Source organism: Arachis ipaensis, chromosome B5, assembly GCF_059453495.1.
Source record: "Arachis ipaensis isolate K30076 ecotype BB chromosome B5, ASM5945349v1, whole genome shotgun sequence".
Classification (NCBI taxonomy): Eukaryota; Viridiplantae; Streptophyta; class Magnoliopsida; order Fabales; family Fabaceae; genus Arachis; species Arachis ipaensis.
The window spans coordinates 13591494-13613022 of NC_142440.1; the positions used below are offsets into that span (position 1 = coordinate 13591494).

The following is a 21529-nucleotide window of genomic DNA, read 5'->3' on the forward strand; positions in this document are numbered from 1 at the left end:
GCATGGGTTGAATGTCTTATATATGCAAACTTTTGTTAGAGAATAAAATAAAAAGAATTACGAGGAGATGAATAAGAAAATAAAAAAATAATGATGATGATGAAAAAAAATAAAAAAAAAAAGAATTTTAAATTATATAAAATTTATTAATAAATAACATTAAAAATTTTTATTCGTGATACAAAATTTTTTTTAATTTTAACATCAAAATTTTTTAACTGTGAGTCCGTGGATGAATGATAAAAATGTGAAAGATGTCAAAAAATTTTAACCGAGACACAGTAAGGGTGACACTCATAATCATTTCATTGGCTGACGAAATCAATTTTGTCTAATAATTAGTCAGTTAAGCAAGTGTCTGATCCAATCTCAGCTCATAAATGCAAACTCGTTACAACCTTTATTCGTACTTTCGTAGTGGATTAATCCCTGTCGTATAGGACTTAAAAATATCTTGAGAAATTCAAAACAGAAAGCGTATGTATCTATTTATAAGTTACCCCTCTCTTTTCTATATATAAAGGAACATTGCCTATTATATATGCTATTGCTCCCCACATCCATCTTATTAAGCTTCTTCATAGATGTATGGCTTCATCATCATCTTCAAAGAGGCACCCGCTGTACCACGGAATCAGGTGTCGAGGAGGCAAATGGGTCTCCGAAATCCGGCAGCCACGTAAGGCTTCAAGAATATGGCTGGGGACGTTCCCCACGGCTGAGATGGCGGCTGCCGCCTACGACGTTGCCGCATTAGCACTCAAAGGCGACAGCGCCGTTCTCAACCTTCCTGAGTCAGCTGGAAAGTACCAAATTCCTGTTACTAACTCCCCTGATGACATCCGCAGGGCTGCCACTGCTGCTGCCGCTTTGATGAAGAAGAACCCTCAAGAACCCATCACCACTCCTCACATTATTACTGTTAATAATAATAATAATAATAATAATAATGATAATAACACTCTTGTTGATGGTATTAACAACAACGATATTATTAGTACGGCTTTGTGTTCATCATCATCATGGTATGAGGATAATGATTTCATGGACGAGGAAGCTATATTCCGCATGCCAAGTTTGCTGGTGGATATGGCTGAGGGCATGCTTCTGTCGCCGCCGAGAATAATACTGAGCCCATCTCCGCCATCGTACAACTCCGGTGACAGTTTGTGGAGTTACTTTTGACTTAATTGAGCATGGAAAATTAATTAACAGGGAATAAAAGAGTGTTCTCCATACTTGCTAGACCTTGGTTATGTTAATTAAGAAATAAAGAGAAAATATGTTCCTAGCTAGTTTATGTAGGTATATCGAGAATGCTACAATTCAATCGTTATCATTTTCTTTATTTGTTTAATTTCATATAATTATATGCATGCATATGCTATCTTCAAGCTAATAGTTGACCACCGGCAAGGGTGGAAATTATAGACAGACCAGATTCGGATTTACTTTATTTGTAATATCACTTTTACCAATTAATCTGATATAATAATAATAAGTTATTTGGTATTTTATGAGTACTAAGTTTAGTTGGTTATTATAAGAATAGTTATCAAAATCGACGAACCAGTAATTAATTCAGTTTTATATGACCGGGTTATTGAATTATTGGTTTAATCAGTAGGTCACTGATTTATCCGGTTAATTTGGTTGTAACTAAAAAAAATTAAAATTATAAGAATAAAATTAAAATAATATCTTAAAATTTAAAACATAAATCTTTACAAATATTAATAATTCAATATTAATTTTTAAACATAACTAATGATCTAAAAAAAATAATATATTAGTCTCTAGTACAAAATACTTTTTTAATTTAAATCAACAAAAGTGAGTGAAAGATAATACAAACAGTAAATTCACAATTTATTTACAATGACCCCAAATAGAATTAGTTTTCCCTCTATTATTATAAGCTCTATGATTGTTAGAAATTCCAAAAATAAGAAAGGACTAGGTGTCCATGCCACCAACCAACTCCTGAAGGAAAAACAAGAGCTTTTCTGGCAAATTAGTAGAAATTACCCACCGAATTGAGCAATGATCCATTGAAAAAGCAAGTTGTTCTTATCACTCCATTTTTCTGGGGATCAAAAACAAGCTCCAAAGAAGAGGAAGGACTTCTCACAATCTCAGGTACAATGGCTAGTTGGAAAGCCTTTTAATTCAAGCAAAAGAAACACAGCAACACATCAACAACTAATGATAATCAATAACCACCAAAGTTCACTAATGATAATCAACAACAAATTTAACTATTCAACCGAAGTTCACTAAAATTTTCTCAGGTTCAACAACAACTCTAAAAAAACCATACAACAGCAGCAACTGCCAGATTCAATAATAATTCTAACTAAAATTTACATCAAACCAAAGAAAGAATAGAAAGAACAACTCTAAAAAACCAACATTCAACAAATAGAAAGAACAGCAACAACTCTAAAAACTAAATAAAATAGAAACAACCACCAGATTCACTGAAATCAACATTGAACTAGAGAAAGAACATGGTCAAATACTGGAGCTAACCTGGTTGAGAAGACGACCACCACCACCACCCGAGGGAGCAGATACTGCTTCACTGGTTCCGACGAAGTGAACGTAGGGTCACGGACTCACGGTGAGAGACCCAAAGACTGAGAGTGACGAACTGACGACGCCGAGGGAGTGACGAACTGACGATGAGGGGAGAGACGAGGTGAGGATGAGGGGATGCCGGCGCCGAGCTCGAGAGAGTGACGAGGTTAGGGTGAGGGGTTGCCCGCTGCCGACGCCGAGCTCGAGAGATAAGAGACAGAGAGATGAGGGCATGAGGCTGGCTAGAGAGGAGGGTTGGTTCCACTCAGACACAAGGCTTAGGGAGTTAGGTTCGTTCATTCAAAAAGGGGGATGTGGGCGTCTGAAACAACACCGTTTTAGGAAAAAAATAAAAAGAAAATTAATAAACATGACCCGAACCGGGTTTGATTAACCGGCCGGATCACCGGATTCGCATGAAATCCGTCGGGTCGAACCGGGTTTGACCGGGTCTATTGCATGGGTGGTTCAACGAGTGGCTCGGTCCGGTCAGGTGACCCGGTGACCAGATTTTCGGTCAAATCGGCCGGATCGAGCTGGGTTTGATAACTATGATTATAAGTCTCATTTGACTTAAACACTACTATAAAACTGGTTATTACAGACGGATATTTCCGACGGATTTTATCCCACAGAAATACAGACGGAATTTCAGAGAGATTTTTTGTCGGAAAACAAGAAAATAAATTAGCATAAATTACAGACGAAAAAGAGAATCCGTCGATAATTCTGTCGAAAAAATTAATTTTTTTTTCTGTAAGAAATGGTTACACCATTACCCGAGCTCCATTCACAGCACACAAATCAAAGGAGATAAACCTAGCATTCCTCACTTCTTCTTCTCCTTTCCTCACCCACAGTGCCACCGCCAGCCACCCTAACCGCCGTAGCTACCTTTTCCTTCTTCTCCTCTTTTTTAAACACTGAACCAGTAGAACACAACCCCTGTCTCTCTCGTTCTTTCTCATTTGCAGAACAAAGCAAGCTCAAGCTCCACCACCACCGCCCCTCAAGCTCGCATATCTTCTCAGCGCTATAGCCATCATCTCCTCCAGTCAATGTCGCGGTTACCTTCGCGCAAGCCCTAGCTTCTCAAATCCGTTCCTATATCTTCTCCTTCCTTTACTTCCCTCTCTTCAAGTTTCAGCCACACAAGTCAAGTTTCAAAGGCAATGCGAACGCAACCATGGTATGGTCTGGCCTCTTCGTTTCTCCTTTATTTCCACTTCTTGTCTCTTTTCACAGTGCTTCAATTTTCTAGCTAGCTCCTTATTATTTATTTTTTAGTTTCGAAATTCGTAAATATTTTGATCATCAGTATGAGCACTTTGCATTTGTGTTGCTAATCCTATTGCCTTCTTCCACATCCTCGATCTGATCATTGTATCATTCCCTTCCAGATCTGATTACTAATTTCCGTTCCTAATTTTAGTCTTGCTAACCCTAAAATTCATAACATGCTTTGAGATCTCATCCACGGAATATTCCCCTCTAATTTGTTGAATAGATATCAAATTAGGGGTGAAGATCGAAATCACTTGATTTTATTTTTCATTGAGGAACTATTAGCTACTCAAGTGGCAAAAAGATTAAAGTATGCGTGAGTAATGATTCGTGTAGGTATCTGCTTGATCATAATTGCTTTGTTTTGGTGTGCCTTTCAATCTCTCAGGCAAATGCAGCTTCCGGAATGGTGGTCCATGATGACTGCAAGTTGCAATTTTTGGGGCTCAACTTAGAGATAGAAGATGGCAGTATTGAACAGGTATGGATATTTATTTCTTCTATTTGCAGCTTTAATTTCCCTGCTGCATGTATCTTAATTTTTGTGATTGGAAACAACTGTTTTTGAGAAATGTACCCCATATATTGTCAACTCTTGATTCATTGACATCCTTGGAACTGTGTTGTTGTTTTCATTGATGGAAGCAAGTAGCAGAACAGTTGGTGGGTATCCATGAAGAATACTTGTTACGACTGTCATCTCTTCATATCTGAAAGAGCATTATACTCAGTCATAGGTAGCTATTCTGTGCTATAAACGATAAATCCTAAGTCTTATTGTTCAATTAGTCTCTTTTTTTGGTTAACAAGGGAAAAGTTTAATATTTTGCACAAATTCCTTCATTTATTTCCATGTCTTGGTGTTCGATCGATTGCCATGTTCACTAAAACGGAAAAATTGACTTTCAAGTTTAATATATTGTTACATGAGAGCAAATTTTTTCAGGTACCACTATTTCAGTACATGGATAATCTGGTCTTAGAGAACATTTGTGACCGTGTGAGAAAAGCTGGGATGATGAAGAAAAAGCAGCAGCAGCAGAAAAAGCAAGTGAAGTAAATTTTGCAGATGAGATAAGTGGAATTAACACAGGATCTCCTTCACCAACTTCATCTAATGAATCCTCTGTTACAAGTTAATTATTAGAGCAGTGAAAATTGTTCAAATGAGTTAGGAAATTGAATAGGAGTTGCTTGCAGTGTAGTTCTTTTAATTTACTAGTATGAGAAAAAATTTTTAGAGCCTTTTGGATACCCATTAACAACTTTTAATTTACTCAATACACTTTGTTGATGTATGGTTGTTATTTATTATTATAGTTCGTTGATGTATTAATACACTTTTTTTATGTTTTGAATTATATTGACTTGTTTGTTTATAGTATTTTTCTTTTAGTTTGATAATACGGTGAATTTGTTTATTTTTTGAAATATTATAAATATTCAAATATAAATTAGATAAAAATTTGTATTTATTAAATTTATATTTATTTTGTATGAAAACAAGTTTATTTTGTAATGAAAAAATTAAAAAAAAATTATTTTACCTTACTGACGAATTTACAGACGAATTTTCTGTCTGTATTTAGAGTTTAGAATGGTTTTTAAGGTTCTAATTACCGACGAAAAATCTGTCGGAAAGTTTGACATTTTATGGAAATGGATGGAGAATTTACAGAGGAAAAATCCGTCGGTAACTGGTAAAAATCCGTCGATAATTTTTCGACGGAAAAAATCCGTCGGTAAATAATTTCCGATGAGGCTTTTACAGAAGGACAAAATCCGTCGGTAATTTTGTCGGTAACCAAAAATTCGTCTGTAATAAAGACTAAATCTGTCTGTATTAATCCATTTTTTAGTTGTGAAAGTTTATTATATTCGTGTATAAAATAACTTTCTATATAGTTTCATTATCTTTTTTATTTCCTTATAGTTATAATGCACTGACACCGACACAGATACGAGACACAACATGATACAGAACATGTCGATACGCAAATTTTAAAATTTTATACGATACAGAGACACGTATACATATAAAATATAAAGTATTTTAGATTAATCGTAATGATATTTTTATATTTTCTTGATATTAAAATATAAATAATTTTTAATTATTTTTAATATCTTGTTTTAATTATATAAAGTATTTAAAATATTTTTTATTTTAATAAACAATAATATATACTATTTCTAAATTTATTTTAAAAATATATGTTAAGAATAAAATTGGATATGCTGAAAAGTAATAGTATTTAGGTGTGTCTAAACGTATCTGAAAAAAAAATTTATTTTTTATTAAGACACAATTAAACATAACAGACACACATATCAGACAAGTGTCAATGAATATCGTATCCGAAATATGTTTGACACATAAATACGGTAACTCAACAAAGTCTACTTGCTTCATAGCCTTATACATACCCTTATTAAATGTGTTTTGATTAATTTAATAAGTCTGAATATATGATTTGACACACAATTTTTTAAAATTTATCTTTTAATTTTAACTCACTTTTATTCTAAAATAAAACATTGATTAATAAAATTAAAATTATCAAATTTCATGAATCCTAAAAATTCTACTAATTCTAAATTGAACCAACCACCATCATCTTTAATAACTGTATTAGAATTTTCATTTTTTATAATTTTTGAACGAATTTAGAAATGCTCGAAACAAAAATGCAACCCGTAAACGATATAGTGAAAAATTAAGAGTGTTTGTTATGGTGCCAGTATCTAATTACTAAAAAGAAAGTTAAATAATTAATATTTAATTTAAAAATATAATAATTAATAAATTTTTTGAATATTTAAAATTTATTATAAAAATAAGAAGAAAATTAGTTAAACTAAAAAGTGAGAGGCACAAGCATTAGAACGATTTATAACAAAGTTATCTTAATTTTTTTCTATTTATTTTTTTTAATCTGTTATTTTTAGTGTTATATTTTAGAACGAAACATAATTAATTAATTTATTAAGGGTAAAGTACTAAATTGGTCCCCTAGGTTTGGGCGTAATTCTATTTTGGTCTTTAAAGTTTAAAGTGTTCTATGTGAATCCAAAAAAGTTTCATTTAGCATCAATTTAGTCCCACAGTGAGGTCAAAATTAAATAATTAACAAAATATCCTACATAACAACAGTTCAAGAACAAAATCGATAATCTGGAGAACAAATACAAGCTCCAGAGGCACAAAATCAACCATTGATACATCAATACATTTATTTATTATTTTCTTTAGTTTTATAGAAAATATTTTATTTATATTATAAAAAAATAATAAATAAATGTATTGATGTATCAATGGTTGATTTTATGTCTCTGGAGCTTGTACTTGTTCTCCAGATTATCGATTTTGTTCTTGTACTGTTGTTATGTAGGACATTTTGTTAATTATTTAATTTTGACCTCACTGTGGGACTAAATTGATACTAAATGAAACTTTTTTGGATTCAAATAGAACACTTTAAACCTTAAGGACCAAAACAAAATTACGCCCAAACCTAGGGACCAATTTAGTACTTTACCCATTTATTAATATATTAAACATAACATATGTTGAAGTTAATTTTATTCAATTTTTTATTTAAAATCTGTATTGTTTTACATAAAAAGATTATTGTATACAATTTGACAAATAATAATATCTTTTGTTTCATACCTAAAGCATTACTACTCTCCTTTGTTTTTTAAAGTATCAAAACTTCTTCAGTATTTATTATCTTTCTTTTAAATTGGATTTTTTTTTGCTATTTAGTTTCACATGCATAAGAGAACCAAGTTTGCACCTCATATTTAATAAAGAAATCAATAAGTACATCAACAAGGATGAAACAGAAGTGAATAATAATTTTAAAGGAATAAATAAAAACTATTTATTATCATCTAAAAAAAATAAACAAAATATATATATTTTTATGATTGATGTTCCTAAGAGTAGTTTCTATTATTCTTTATGCATGTTACAATTAAATTCTTTTTTATTTCGTATATATAATTGATGTACGAATAAAAAATAATATTTATTTACTCAATTCTTTAGATGAATTACATTGGCCTAATGAATTAATGCTAATGCTAATTTATAGGAGGGAGAATTATCCCTCTTTATTATTTCCAATCCTCTAAGCTTTTGTAATGAACTCAGTCTTTATTATTTTATCATATTATATTACTTACATCTTCATCTCATAGTACTAATAATATCTATTAATTCTTTTCAATAATGATCAGCATTCCTTCAGCTTATCTTGCATTTGGAAAACTAATAACACAAACCCAAAACTATTTTACAATATACAATTTGTAGCCTACAAATGCGTCTTAGCCTTGGTTACTATATTATTCTGCAAGCATTAACAATTATTTTAACGAAAATCTAGTGAATTAATTAATTAGATTTTATTTATGTTTATTTATTTTATTATCTAATAAATTAATTATTAATTATTTTTGTGATTTATTCTCATAAATAACGAAATTAAAATCTCAATTAGCAAATTATTAACCAAATTTAATAGACAAAACACATAATGTGAACTTTTAGGTAGATGAATAGGAGAAATATAAAATTTATATTCTTGTTAAATTTGATCAAGTTCAATATTTTAGATCGATCATTACTATTAAAAATATTAAAAAAATAGTATATATATATATATATATTTTCTCTTTATGCTTCTTGATGATTTCAAATCCTAATCACTACATTTTTAATTATCAACTATAAATATATACTAAAATTAGTTTTTAAAATTTGTTATTAATATAAAATATATATTAAATTATATATATTTATATATAAATATATAATAGTTAATTTTAATAGTTAAAAGTGTGTCGATAGGATTTTTGTTTAATTACACCAATTTAATATAGTTAAGCTTCTTAATAGCACGTTCATATTCAGTCATCAGCAGGAGATGCGAGTGAGTTGATATGAGACTCTCAACCAACAGATAGACTTCATAATAGAGTAGTTGACTAAGTGAAAGCCCTTAAACATGACATGGAATGTGTCCAAATATAAACTTTTTTATAGCTACTAGCTAGTATTTTCATTTCACAACAAAAATTTAATTAGATATTATATTAGTTCCATTATTAAATATCCACATTATTTAAATATCAGATCGACATGTTCACGTCATAGCTGTGAGATTGTAACATTTGCCGTTTAAATTTAGTGTCCCCTTAACATCTAGGTTAAGTGTATCTATCTTGAGTATCACTCATGGGTCATACTACATAAAAGGCTCAAGAATGAAAGATTTAGCGGCGGTCTAAATAGTCGGCTATGGGATCCAAAAGGTCTAAATAGTGTATCTTGTTTTAAGCACATTCTATTGTAACTTTTTTCATTCGTGCATTCAGAAACACTTAAACCTTAGGCAATGAGCTAACTACGTATGTTAAACTACTTTTGAACATATATATCTACAGATTTTGATAATTTGGGAACTCACACATTCCATTTGAATTGCATTTCAGCGTGGGTCTAGCTAGTCATAAATTATTTCTCTTAAAAAATTATTAGGTGGAGCCGTGGAGATATATATAACTAAATTTATATATGAAAAATCTTACTCTAACACTCAAAATAACCTTTTTAATAGTATATTAAACGAAATTAAATATTATAAATATTTACAAAAATATTTAATAACAAAAAAAATAATCAAAATTTATTTTACTAATATATTATTTTTAATAATAATTAATAAATATTATAAAATAAATTCTGTTTTTTTTTTTCTTTTTAGTATTACGGAAACATTTAAGTAAAGAAATTAAAGTGATTGGAATTTCTGAACTTGGTTATTCACAGTAGTTACATGAACACATGATGATGAATCACACACTACAAACTACAAGCTACACATGATGATATATAACAGTTAGTTATTGTTAGCAATTGTGAAAATATCAATTTTTAAATGTTCATAAAGAAAATGCATCTTTTCTTTCACTGGAAAGAAACCAAACTATATGTATGTATATAACTATATATGGTGTAAATAGCGACAAGAATAATAATGGCCGACATAGTTCGCCATCGCTTTCCATCTTTCCACCTACATCGATGGAGTATCACTGTTGGTGAGCTTTCTCTTTCACAGGATCTTGCATTGTTTTGTGCACGTGTATTAATTGTTTTTTGTCTATTATATATATTTCGGCTAAACCACTATTTTATTTGCAATTTACAAAACGTGGTGATTTTAGTAATTTGTTTGTTGTAGACACCAGGATGATTAATTATTGAAAAGAAATATACAAAGTTAGTTGATGTTGAAACACATTGTGATATGCCATATATAGCCGACATCCATATATATGATTGCATGTCATATTGTCATCATTGATGGACTCACTATCCACCATATATATATTGATGGTAATTTCTCAGTGAAAAATATTATATACAATAAAATATACAATCACTAAATATAGTTATATATAATAATTTGTATATGTTTTAATTAAATCATTAATCATCAAAATAATTAAAATTATTATAATAAAATAATAAATAAAATATGTTATTTGTACTTAATGTTTGCAACTTTTTTTAAAAATATCCTAAATGTATACATTTATTTAATTTTATTTTAATTTTTATATTTCAATTCATTTAATTTTGTCCTAATATCTCTTTTATTTGTGTCAAATTAACTCTAAATCATTTTTTATTTTGTCTTTATAAGGGTTTCAAGTGAGTTGAGAAAGAGGCTGAATCAAAGAACCGCTTTTAAACTTGAATAAACAAGTTATGCAGAAATATGGTTTTAGGAGATTATTTCTTATTTTGTCTTGTGAGTGCAGAACAGAATTAAAACAGTGAAGAAATTAAAAGAGAGAAGGAGAAGAGTGACGCCTCGATATATCCTGATTTAGCCATGATGATCTATATACGTACAGTCTATATCACAACAATGATAAAAATTTTACTATAATCAAGATAAATTGCAATCACTAATTTCAAGAGACTCACACTCTTGTAAACCGTCTAAGCTATTCCAAACTTAATAAATCACCTAGGTGCCAACCCAACTTAATTAAGGGAAATCAAGTATACTCTAATTATAACTAGCACACTTTTGAATACAAATACTCAAACAAAGATTAAATTTTGGCTTTTGTACGAATTCCTCTCTTTGCCTTTTTTATCTTTTAAATGATTTTAATTCTAGATACAAGAGAATAAGAACACACTCAATATGACAAAAAAATAGGCTTGTATTAAATCAGATTTTACTTCAATAGTTGTCTTATTCATTCCTTGTCTTCGTTTTTCTTATATAAAGATTGATATACTCTTCTTTAAGGTATATATAATTTTCTTTTTCACAAAACTAGTCGTTGCACCAATTATGTTTATGGTTGTTAGCATTAAGGAGAAGATCTTTCCTTTTTTGTTCTTCAAGTTCGAATGTATATCTCCTTATGAATATGATCTGATTTTGGAGTGCATTACTTATTTTTTGATTATGTAGATTCTTTCCTAACTTGGCATGATATCATCTTTGATTGATTCCTATAATGCTTTTCATAATGGTTACTTATAATAGAAAATAGTTAATTATGTTTATCATCATACGGTACTAAAATAATTTTTGATATAACAATCTCTCCTTTGATGATAAACATGATTAAACTTTTTAACTAAATAGAGAGTAGAAATGTAACCACCCTACTCCATGAGGCCTGTGATTTCTGATTCTTTACAGCATTCGTTGACACGTATAGGTTCATATATATATATATATTAGAATTAGAACACGTAGCGCAAAACTTTTCTTTTAGTACTTCTTCCAAGCGATGAACCTTTTTTCGATTCAATTATTCTATGGAATAAGTACTCCCAGAAGATTTTAATAATCTTCTTGGTTGTTCTTGAAGAGAACTAATGAATAAATCATTGAACCATATTAGTTAGATAATCCAAATCTTTAAACCGATTTGGTTTTTTTCTCTCGGTTCAACCAAACCATGCTTCCTTTAAATAAACCAGACCTAAAGAAACTCTAATTAAACTCATCTTCTCTTCTCTCACAATCGAACGTGTTTTCAAAGGAAACCATGGTTACCTCTTCATGTAATCTATGCTGTGATGTGGTGTTACAAGAGGAAGAGGCCACAAAACCTTGTCACATCAGCTCACCTCTTTTCACCTTCTGTAGATATATATAGATGAGTCAAGTCTCTCAATTTTTATGGAAACCACACGAAGAGAAGAAAGAAGCAAGAGTGGTGGCCAAGAAGAAGGAAGAGGAAGATCTAGCAGAAATCATCATCATCTGCGTGCGTCACCGCCAAGAAGAAGGAGAAGGGCCATCAAGAGAGCTACTACCCGAAGCAAAAGAAGGAACCCTACCTCTTTTTCTTCCTGGTTTTTTTAGTGTTCCTCTTGTTGGGTAAGAACCAATAATTCTGTATTCTGTTGCTTTTCCCTAAATTAAAGATTCTACCCTTATTGAGCTTCAATTCTTTTAATTGGTGACCAAACCAATCAAATTCATCCCATTACAAGAGTAAGAACTCTTTTCTTGCTCCATATGCAACTCGGCCAATTAGCCCTATGAATTGACAAATCTCTTTAATTATGTTTGTTAGAGTTTTCTGATTTAATATAGTAAAGGACATACTTTGGTTTGTGAAATTTTCGAAGAGAGGTAAGGGATAGTATATATAGAATATCTTGTTTGTAGCTGTGTGTACTAATGATGATGGATGGTTTACCATGTGTTTAATTGAAAAGAAGTGTTTATTAATTTTCTGTTATGATGAAATGCAAAAAAATAAATTAGAATTATGAATGTGCGTTTGTAAAAAGGGGTAAATTAATGAGTATGAACTTTTAGAGTTGTGCTGACCATGCTAGCAACTTTAGTTAGTCAAAATAAAGGTAAAATTATGGTTTTAGATGAATTCGAGGCTTGAATATGAGATTTGGTATATGAGGTTGTTGGAAATACATTGTGCAGAATTTCTGCAAAAATATGCATAATTGGTAGTAGAATGAATGACTTTCTGGGAGTAGTCCAGACCTAATTTTTCATTGAAATTATTTTTCTATAAAACTATAGTGTGTCTTGAATATTCCATAAAAATTTCAGGAAATTTGGCCAAGCGGTTTGGAAGATATGAATTTTTGAAGTTTAGTAGTTGCTGCAGAATTTTTTGGTTTTTTGGTTTTGCAGTACCAACTTCCAGACGCTATAACTTTTGATTTAAACGGAATTTTGAGTTGCTCTCAAAAGGAATTTAAAGATTTATCAGTCTATTTTAAGTGAGAATAAGTTTCAGGTCCATATCTATTTTTTAGACTTAGATAAGTCATTTGGAAGATGGGTTGTTTGCTGAAAATTCTGAACTGATTCATAAAAATAGAGCACCTCTTCCAATTGATAATTAATTACTCAAATGAAGTGATATGAACCTAAAACTTGTGGGTTTTTAAACTTGAAAATGTTGACTGTAATCCCACCAAAATTTAGAGGCAACAGATTAGAATTGGAATTATTGTGGAATTTATAAAAATACTGTTGTTGTCTATTTTTCTGAAATTTTGTAAATACAGTAGCAGAATTCTAAATCTTGTAAAAAATTCAATTCTAATCCAAGTTCAGCAAAACCTAACTTTAATTGAAGATTAAGATCTCTAGAGTTACTTTACCAAAAAAAATAAGTCGTGCATAAGTATTTACAACACAAGAAGGTTTTAGATTAAACAAACTTAGGAAATGAAAAGAAATGTAAGTTGCCCCTAGGAAGGGTTAAAGTAAAAGACAATGATATTGAGAGATAAAGAGAAGAAAGAAGAATGAGGAACAAGGAATAAAATAAAAGTTGAGAATTATATTGAATGGGCCTTGTGCCGAACTGCTAATGCAAAAGTGCCCGCCTAACGAATAGCCTAAGATTGCTAATGCGGGTATGTTCGCCTAATTGATAGCACTGTTCCTTACTGTGATACACATTGAACTGTTATTGTAACTAGGCCTAATTGACATGGGTAACCGTGATGCAAGGTGTCTAATTGACACAGTAAAGAGACCTATCCAGGGTTCACTCCGAGTAACGTCGGGTTGCGAGTAGACAACCGATGCATGAGCTCATGGCCTGCACTAGAAACAGGCATGCATCATCTTGTTTGAGCATATGTACTTCTTGTGAATTATTTACTGCTATTTCCTTTTTGTCTATGCTATCTACTTGTTATATGCATGTGTGTACCTTAAGTCTCTGTGTTTGTTTTCCTTTTCTTTCTGTTTCGCGACAACTTAGAGACAAAGACCCTAGATTCCCCTTTTACCTTGCTGAGAACTCTAGGTTCTCACTCTTCTTTCCTTTCTTTTTTCCCCTCCCCAGATGGGTTCGACAGATGAGTCCGTTGAGTTTTGGGTTTCGGCACATTGCCCGCGTTTTAACCCCGGCATGTCGTACGTATTCACTCTAGTTGAAGACTATTCCGGAGATCGACCTAGCTGACTTTTTACTCTTTTTGGTGATCTTAGTATTACTTTTCCCTCACTTTTGTAGTACTTTTAGAGGGGTAGGACATCTTAGTAGTTCGGTTCTAGTTTAGGAAACCCGTGTGAGGGTTGGGACTATTTTTCTTTAATTTTGGCTCTGTAAATATTACTTGGTATAGTACTCGTTATTTTGATACTTGGCATGTATCCTCAAACTTAACTTATGTTTATATATGTATATATACTCTGTTGTCTTGTACTTTTCGATAATATGACTTTAAGTATTGTCCTTGCAAGTAACAATATGACGTTTCACGAGAAATAGTTTATTCATGATTAAACCGGTAAAGGCTTATATTAAAATCTGGGTCTAGAGCCAAGTAGGTTCTTACGACAGGTAACGTCTGAGCATTTGGCATTGGTCATGACATGTCGAAGGTTGGGGTGTTACAAGAAAGACTTTCCTGAATTTCAGCAAGCTCCCCCTCTTTATGAGCATCCTCCAATAAAGAGATGGTGCATACAATAGTAAGGTATAAAATGCATATACCAAATAGGTTTAATCTTTACTTTTCTTCCCCTTTTGTCATCAAAGACAAAAACAAAGAAAGATACAAACATCAGCAGTAGCAACGAAATGACTATGGAAGGCTAGAAGCATTTATAGGGGTGAACGCAGATCAGATATGGCCAAAACTGAATCTGATCCGCACTAAAATTATCGGATTGGATCGAATATAAGATATATCCGCAAAACATAAAAATATTTTTAAAAACTTATTTTTATTAAAAAATCAATAAAATTCCTTTTTTCTATTCTTTTAAACATATTTATTCTTAAAATAATATTAAACATACTTTTCTTAAATAACAAAAGTAAAATAACACAACATATATGATAATTATTAGTTAAAATAAAACATAAAAAGAATATTTAGTTATTATATGCGGATACATACATCAAATCTGCAATCTGATCCTATTAGCGTGCGGATCGGATCCGATAACCTTGCGGATCGGATTTATATCTACAATTTTTAGATCGATCAGATTCGGATAAACACTGCGAATATACGGATTGGATCTGATCCATGAACACCCCTAAGTATTTATAACAGATGCAAGATGAAAATTCCTTTTTAAAAAGGAAAGACTTTGAAAAAGAATTGAAAAGGAATTTGAGAAAATATTTTCCAAAATAAATAAGATGATTAATGCCGAAAATACTTTGACTAAAATCTGTTCTAATATAGTAAAAAAAATTCTTGAAATAAAGGTAGAGATTACATAATCATTCAAATGAACTTGTTCATCATTTATCCAGAAAATTTTGTCTCGACCTGGGAGACAAAAACTTAAAAAATATTGTCAGTTAAAAATATCTGCAGAAACTAGTTACACCTTAGTTGCAACACTTTGTCCAGCAACTCCTTTTTGGATGTATTTAAGGCAAACTTACAATACTTTCAAGATGTTTTAAGTATCCAAACTAGCTTGGATCCTTTGATGCTAATTCTTTTTAGTTGTATTATAATCACAAACAATATTATAAACAGATTATCAACCATTTTTTTTGTAAAATAAAGCATTGAAGTGAAGAATGTCAAGCTCTATTACAATTTGAATAAATGTTGGTTCTTGCTGGAATTTTTAAATAATAAAGGGGATTCTTGTTTTTGAAAGGGGTGGCCTTGTAATTTTTATTAAAAACAGATTCAGTCCTTTTAGTTTTTGAAAAAAGAGGCTTCAAAATTATTATTTTTTAAAATGATTTTTCTCTCTTCCACAAATCCAAGACTAGGCCTTTGATTAGCTAGAACTTTGTCCAAATTTTTAAAACCTTGAGCAAACTTTGCTAAATCAATGTTCAAATTCTTAATCCTCTCTTGCAAATTTTTATTTTTAGCAAGAACATCATTTGATACAGCAGCAGAATTTCTCATTTTTAAATTCTTTATCTCAGTTTTCAAAAGCTCATTTTCTTGTTTCAAAACACTAGAAGATTCGACCTTGCTTAATTGTTCTTTGAGTTTGGCATTCTCCAATTTCAAGGCTTTATTTCATTTTTACATTTACTATATTTTTTCAAAGAGCTTTGTAGCATTTTCAGATAAATCATTAATAATAAAATATAATTGATCTGCTGAAAGTTTAGTATAATCTACCCCATCATAATCGGTTTGATTAGCCATGAGACAAATAAATCTGAGCTTCATGGTGAGAATCTTCTTTTTCAGTGTCATTTTGGAGATTCTCCCATGATGCCATAAGAATTTTTTTTCTTCTCTCGTTTGTTGCTGTCCTCCTTCTTCTTGTGTGGACAGTCTGATCTATAATGGCCAGATTCTCTATAGTGGTGACAGATAACCTTGTTTTGATCCATTTTGAAGTCCTTGAAGAAGATTCTTTTTCTTTTCTACTTTGTCTCGTCATTCTCTTAAACATTCTAGCGAAAGAGATGACGAGTTCATCATCACAGAGATCATCTTCTGTTTCTTCATCCTTGGAGGAGATTTTAGATTTCAGTGCAATTTTTTTTTTTTTTGGTTCATGAAGTGTTGTTTCATATGCTAGTAGTTTTCTCTCATCTCGCTGTAGGAGATTTTTTTTTCCAGATTGTTTCCTTCAACGATTGCAATGCTCTTACTTTTCCATTCTTTGGTGAGGTTTCTTAGGATCTTTCTTATAAGTTCTTCTTCAGTGTGTTTCTTCCCCATAGCATCAAGATTATTGATGATTATAGAGAATTTTTTAAACATCTCGTCCAAGCCTTTACCTTCCTTCATGAGAAACACTTCATACTCCTTCATAAATTTGTTAATTCGAGTTTCTCAAACTTGTTCAGTTCCTTCATGAGTGAACAACAGTTTATCCCATATTTTCTTTGCGATTTTGTACTTTGAGACCTTTTTGAATTTCTCAAAACTAATTGTACAATGCATCAAATTGATAGCTCTGGCATTTACCTCTATTTTCTTATTTCTCCATTATTCCATTCCATATCCTCTTTTGGAACAACATTCCCTTCCTCGTTGAGTTTGGTAGGAATGTCTGGTCCATTGAGAATAATTTTTCAAATGTTGTAATTAATGGATTGCATGAAGATTTTCATCCTTTCTTTTCAATAGGCATAGTTAGTACCATTAAAGAATGGCGACCTATTGTTGGATTGTCCTTTCGTTAGAGTGAATGCAACAATGTTGCTTACCATGGATCGTTAACACCAAACTGTGAAGCTTGCTCCTAGCCTTGAGTCTAAGCTCTGATACCAATTGAAGGTTCCAAGTGAGTTGAGAAGAGGGTTGAATCAAGGAACCGCTTTTAGACTTGAATAAACAAGTTAGCAGAAACTTGATTTTAGGAGATTATTTCTGGTTTTGTCTCATGAGTGCAAAACAAAATTGAAACAGTGAAGAAAAGAGAGAAGGAGAAGAGTGATGCTTTGATATATCCTAGTTCGGCCACGATGACCTATGTCCAATCTCCATCACAGCAATGGTTAAATTTTCACTATAATCAAGATAGATTACAATCACTAATTCCAAGAGACTCACACTCTTGTAAACTACCTAAACTATTTCAAATTTAGTAAATTACCTTAGTGCTAACCCAACCTAGTTAAAGAGAGCTAAGATGATTTATATTTTGTATGAACTCCTCTTTTTGCCTTTTTTTTTTACCTTTCAAATGATCTTAATTTTAGACACAAGATAACAAAAACACACTCAATATGGCAAAAGAATAGGTTTGTATCAAATCAGATTTTACTTCAATAGTTGTTTTCTTCTTTATTTTCGTTCTTCTTATATAGAAATTAATATACTCTTCTTCAAGGTAGATATAATTTTCTTTTTCACAAAACTAGTCGTTGCATCAATTATGTTTATGACTGTTGGCATTAAGGAGAACATCTTTCCTTCTTTGTTCTTCAAGTTCGAATGTAGCAGCTCCTTATGAATATAATCTTATTTTGGAGTGCATTACTTGTTGTCTTAATTGTGCATATTCTTTCTTAACTTAGCTTGATATCATCTTTGATTGTTCTTATAATGCTCTTCATAAAGGTTAGTTATAATTTTTTTTTTTTTTGTGACTAAAGGTTAGTTATAATAAGGAATAGTTAATTATGTTTGTCATCATAATGTACCAAAATAATTCTTGACTTAACACTCTAAAATTTTAGATGGAGTTAATATCCTGGATAATTTTGACATAAATTAAAAACGTTAAAGACAAATTGAATAAAATTAAACGTCATAGCTAACTTTTAAAAAAATCACCAATGATAAAAAGGTAAAAATAAAAAACATACTTCATACTAAAATAATTAAATTTGCAATATACTAAAAATCGAACTTGTTTAATAGTATAATAATTTTTTTTATAAAATACATATTTTTATATGTAGGAACTACAAATAATATGATTTATATTTGGTAGTTCAACTTGTTTAATATATATATGAAATAGTTTTTCTCAATTTTTTTTTAATTTTTTTGTGTTAAAGTGTGATCTCTTACCATACACTTTTAAATATGACAAAAAAAAAAAAAACATATAAGAGAAGATGTTAAATAGTAAAAAATCAATCTTTATAAAAAAAATTAAAAAAAGAAATGGAGAGATCTATTTTCATATATATATAAAAGATTCATGATAATTATTGTTTTGCTGCACTTGATGATAATTAATATCTGTTCCTTTTTACTATTATGCTCTCTTACCTTTTTTTTTAATCTTTTTGTTCTACTATTTATGAGTTAATACATGAATGATTAAGAAGTCCCAGTAACATTACTAAGTAAACAAACGTCGATCCTTAGGGGAGGAGAATTCCATATCATGAGGTTTTGTTCTTGCGCCACTCCAAGGTCTCGAGAAAATCTGCACAGCCATTGGCTTCGCGATAGACATGTTCAATCCTAACTTGCCAACCCCTGTCAAGGAGCTTATTGATCCTATAGTAGAGAACAGACCCAGAATTTCTCTTTAAGGTGGGGTTTTTGACACTATTTACTGTAACACCTTACCATTTATTACCTTATGCTTAAGTCATAATTTAATTATGGTTTGGTGCTATGACTCAGGTTGGGATATAATTACATATATACAGAAAGGAATATTATACTAGAAGCCTGTAGAAAGATTTAAAATTCGAATAAAAGACAATTCGTCAATCGTTTACACTTGATAGTATACATAAGCGCGTCAGAAACGTAGATAATCAAACGCTCGACGGAAGAATATAGTAAAGAGACATATATAAGTATGTATATAATTACTGTTCATACCCTGGGTCGAGCTATCCGACCTGGGATGATCGACGACAAAGCGACCGACCTCTTCAGGTCAAGCGGACCGACTTTTTCTTAAAAGAACTCGGCCAAGTCGACAGGAAAGCCCATAAAGGGCCCAAGTAGAGGAACACGACCCAAGACCAAAGGCCGTCCAAGCCTATAAGAGATAAGGGCGGTTCCCTTGAAGATAAGCTGACCTCAACTCAAAGATAAAGATAAGATAAGATAACTAACTTATCTTATCTAGAAAGGTCACTCTACAACTACTATAAATACACTGGAGCACCCAGGTATAACTCATACTCTGATTCTACATAAAACCTGCTTAATACCCGTGCTAACTTAAGCATCGGAGTCTCTTGCAGGTACCCCCCACCCTCCGGTGACCAAGGATCAGCAGTACAGCCAGTCCAACAAGTCGGACACAACAGCTCCGGCCGCCACCAGCCAGCCGGACACGCCATCTCCGACCTGTACAGAAGATCTCATCCGAGATCGACCTCCAGTTTCAGGTAACCCTCGGAACATTGGCGCCATTGCCGGGGAACCTGGAAGTCATCCCATCACCATGGCGGACAACCATGACAACAATCACGATTCAGGTCTGGAGGATCGAACACCGCACAAAAATGCGAATGTCACACTGCAAGACACTCCGGAGACCAACCAAGACAAAGACTCACCAAATTCAGGGGCCATAGAAGCACTCTTAGATCGCCTAAAACAACTGGAAAAAGAAACCCACCAACAAAGGGAAATCGGAAGAGATCTACAAAGAGAGATGCGGCGACGTCGGGAGTTGGAAGAAAAACTGCAGCAATTAGAAGCCGATCTCAAATCAAAAGCCCCTCGCGCTAATCTCGAGGAAAATTCACACAAAGAGCAAGACCCCTTCACTAGGGAAATCATGAAAACCAAAATTCCAAAAGACTTCAAACTCCTGGATATGGCTCTATATGACGGCACCACAGATCCTAACCACCATCTCAGTAACTTCAGAAGCAGAATGTATCTTACTGACGCCCCAGACGCTGTTCGCTGTAAAGCCTTCCCAACAACTCTGACAAAGACAGCTATGCGGTGGTTCGACAACTTACCACCAAAATCCATTTCAAGTTTCGACGACTTAGCTAAGAAATTCTTAGCCAGATTTTTCATTCAAAAGGATAAAGCTAAGCACGCCCCCAGTTTATTAGGAATCAAACAAGGAGATTGGGAGAGCCTTCGCAACTACATGGAAAGATTCAACAAAACATGCATGGACATACAAAGTTTACCCACGGAAGCCGCAATCATGGGACTCATCAACGGCCTATGAGAGGGACCTTTCAGCCAATCTATATCAAAAAAGTACCCGACTACCCTTGACGAAGTTCAGGAGAGAGCAGAAAAATATATCAATATGGAAGAAAACGCTCGTCTAGGAGAGTCCTCAAAATCGGGAGCTTCCTACCATGACAGAGACAAAGAATCCAAAAGGAAAGACGACAGACAAGGAGAGAAAATTAAGAAGTACCATAACTACACTCCTCTTAGGGCATCACTGGTCGAAATATATAAAGAAGTCTGCCACACGAAAAAAATCCCCCCAGCTCGGCCACTTAAAGGCAAAAAAGGAGGAGGAAACCGAAAAGAGTATTGTGAATATTATCGGGTCCGAGGACACTCCACTAACGAATGCTTCGATTTAAAAAACATCATAGAAAAATTGGTAAGGGAAGGAAAACTAGATCGATTCCTGGCCACCCGAGATAACGAGCAAAGAAAGAGACGAAGGGATGATGATACCGAACGAACAGAACGATCACCTCGGACACCAGAAAGACACGTCCATATGATACATGGCGGTTTCGCAGCAGGAGGAATCTCCAAATCCTC

At 32.2% G+C, this 21529-nt stretch overlaps 1 pseudogene; it reads left to right on the top strand.

Moving 5' to 3' along the window:
- The first annotated feature begins 588 nt into the window (after positions 1-588).
- On the top strand, positions 589-1185 carry LOC107640175 (ethylene-responsive transcription factor ERF027 pseudogene; annotated as a pseudogene).
- Positions 1186-21529: the final 20344 nt, after the last annotated feature.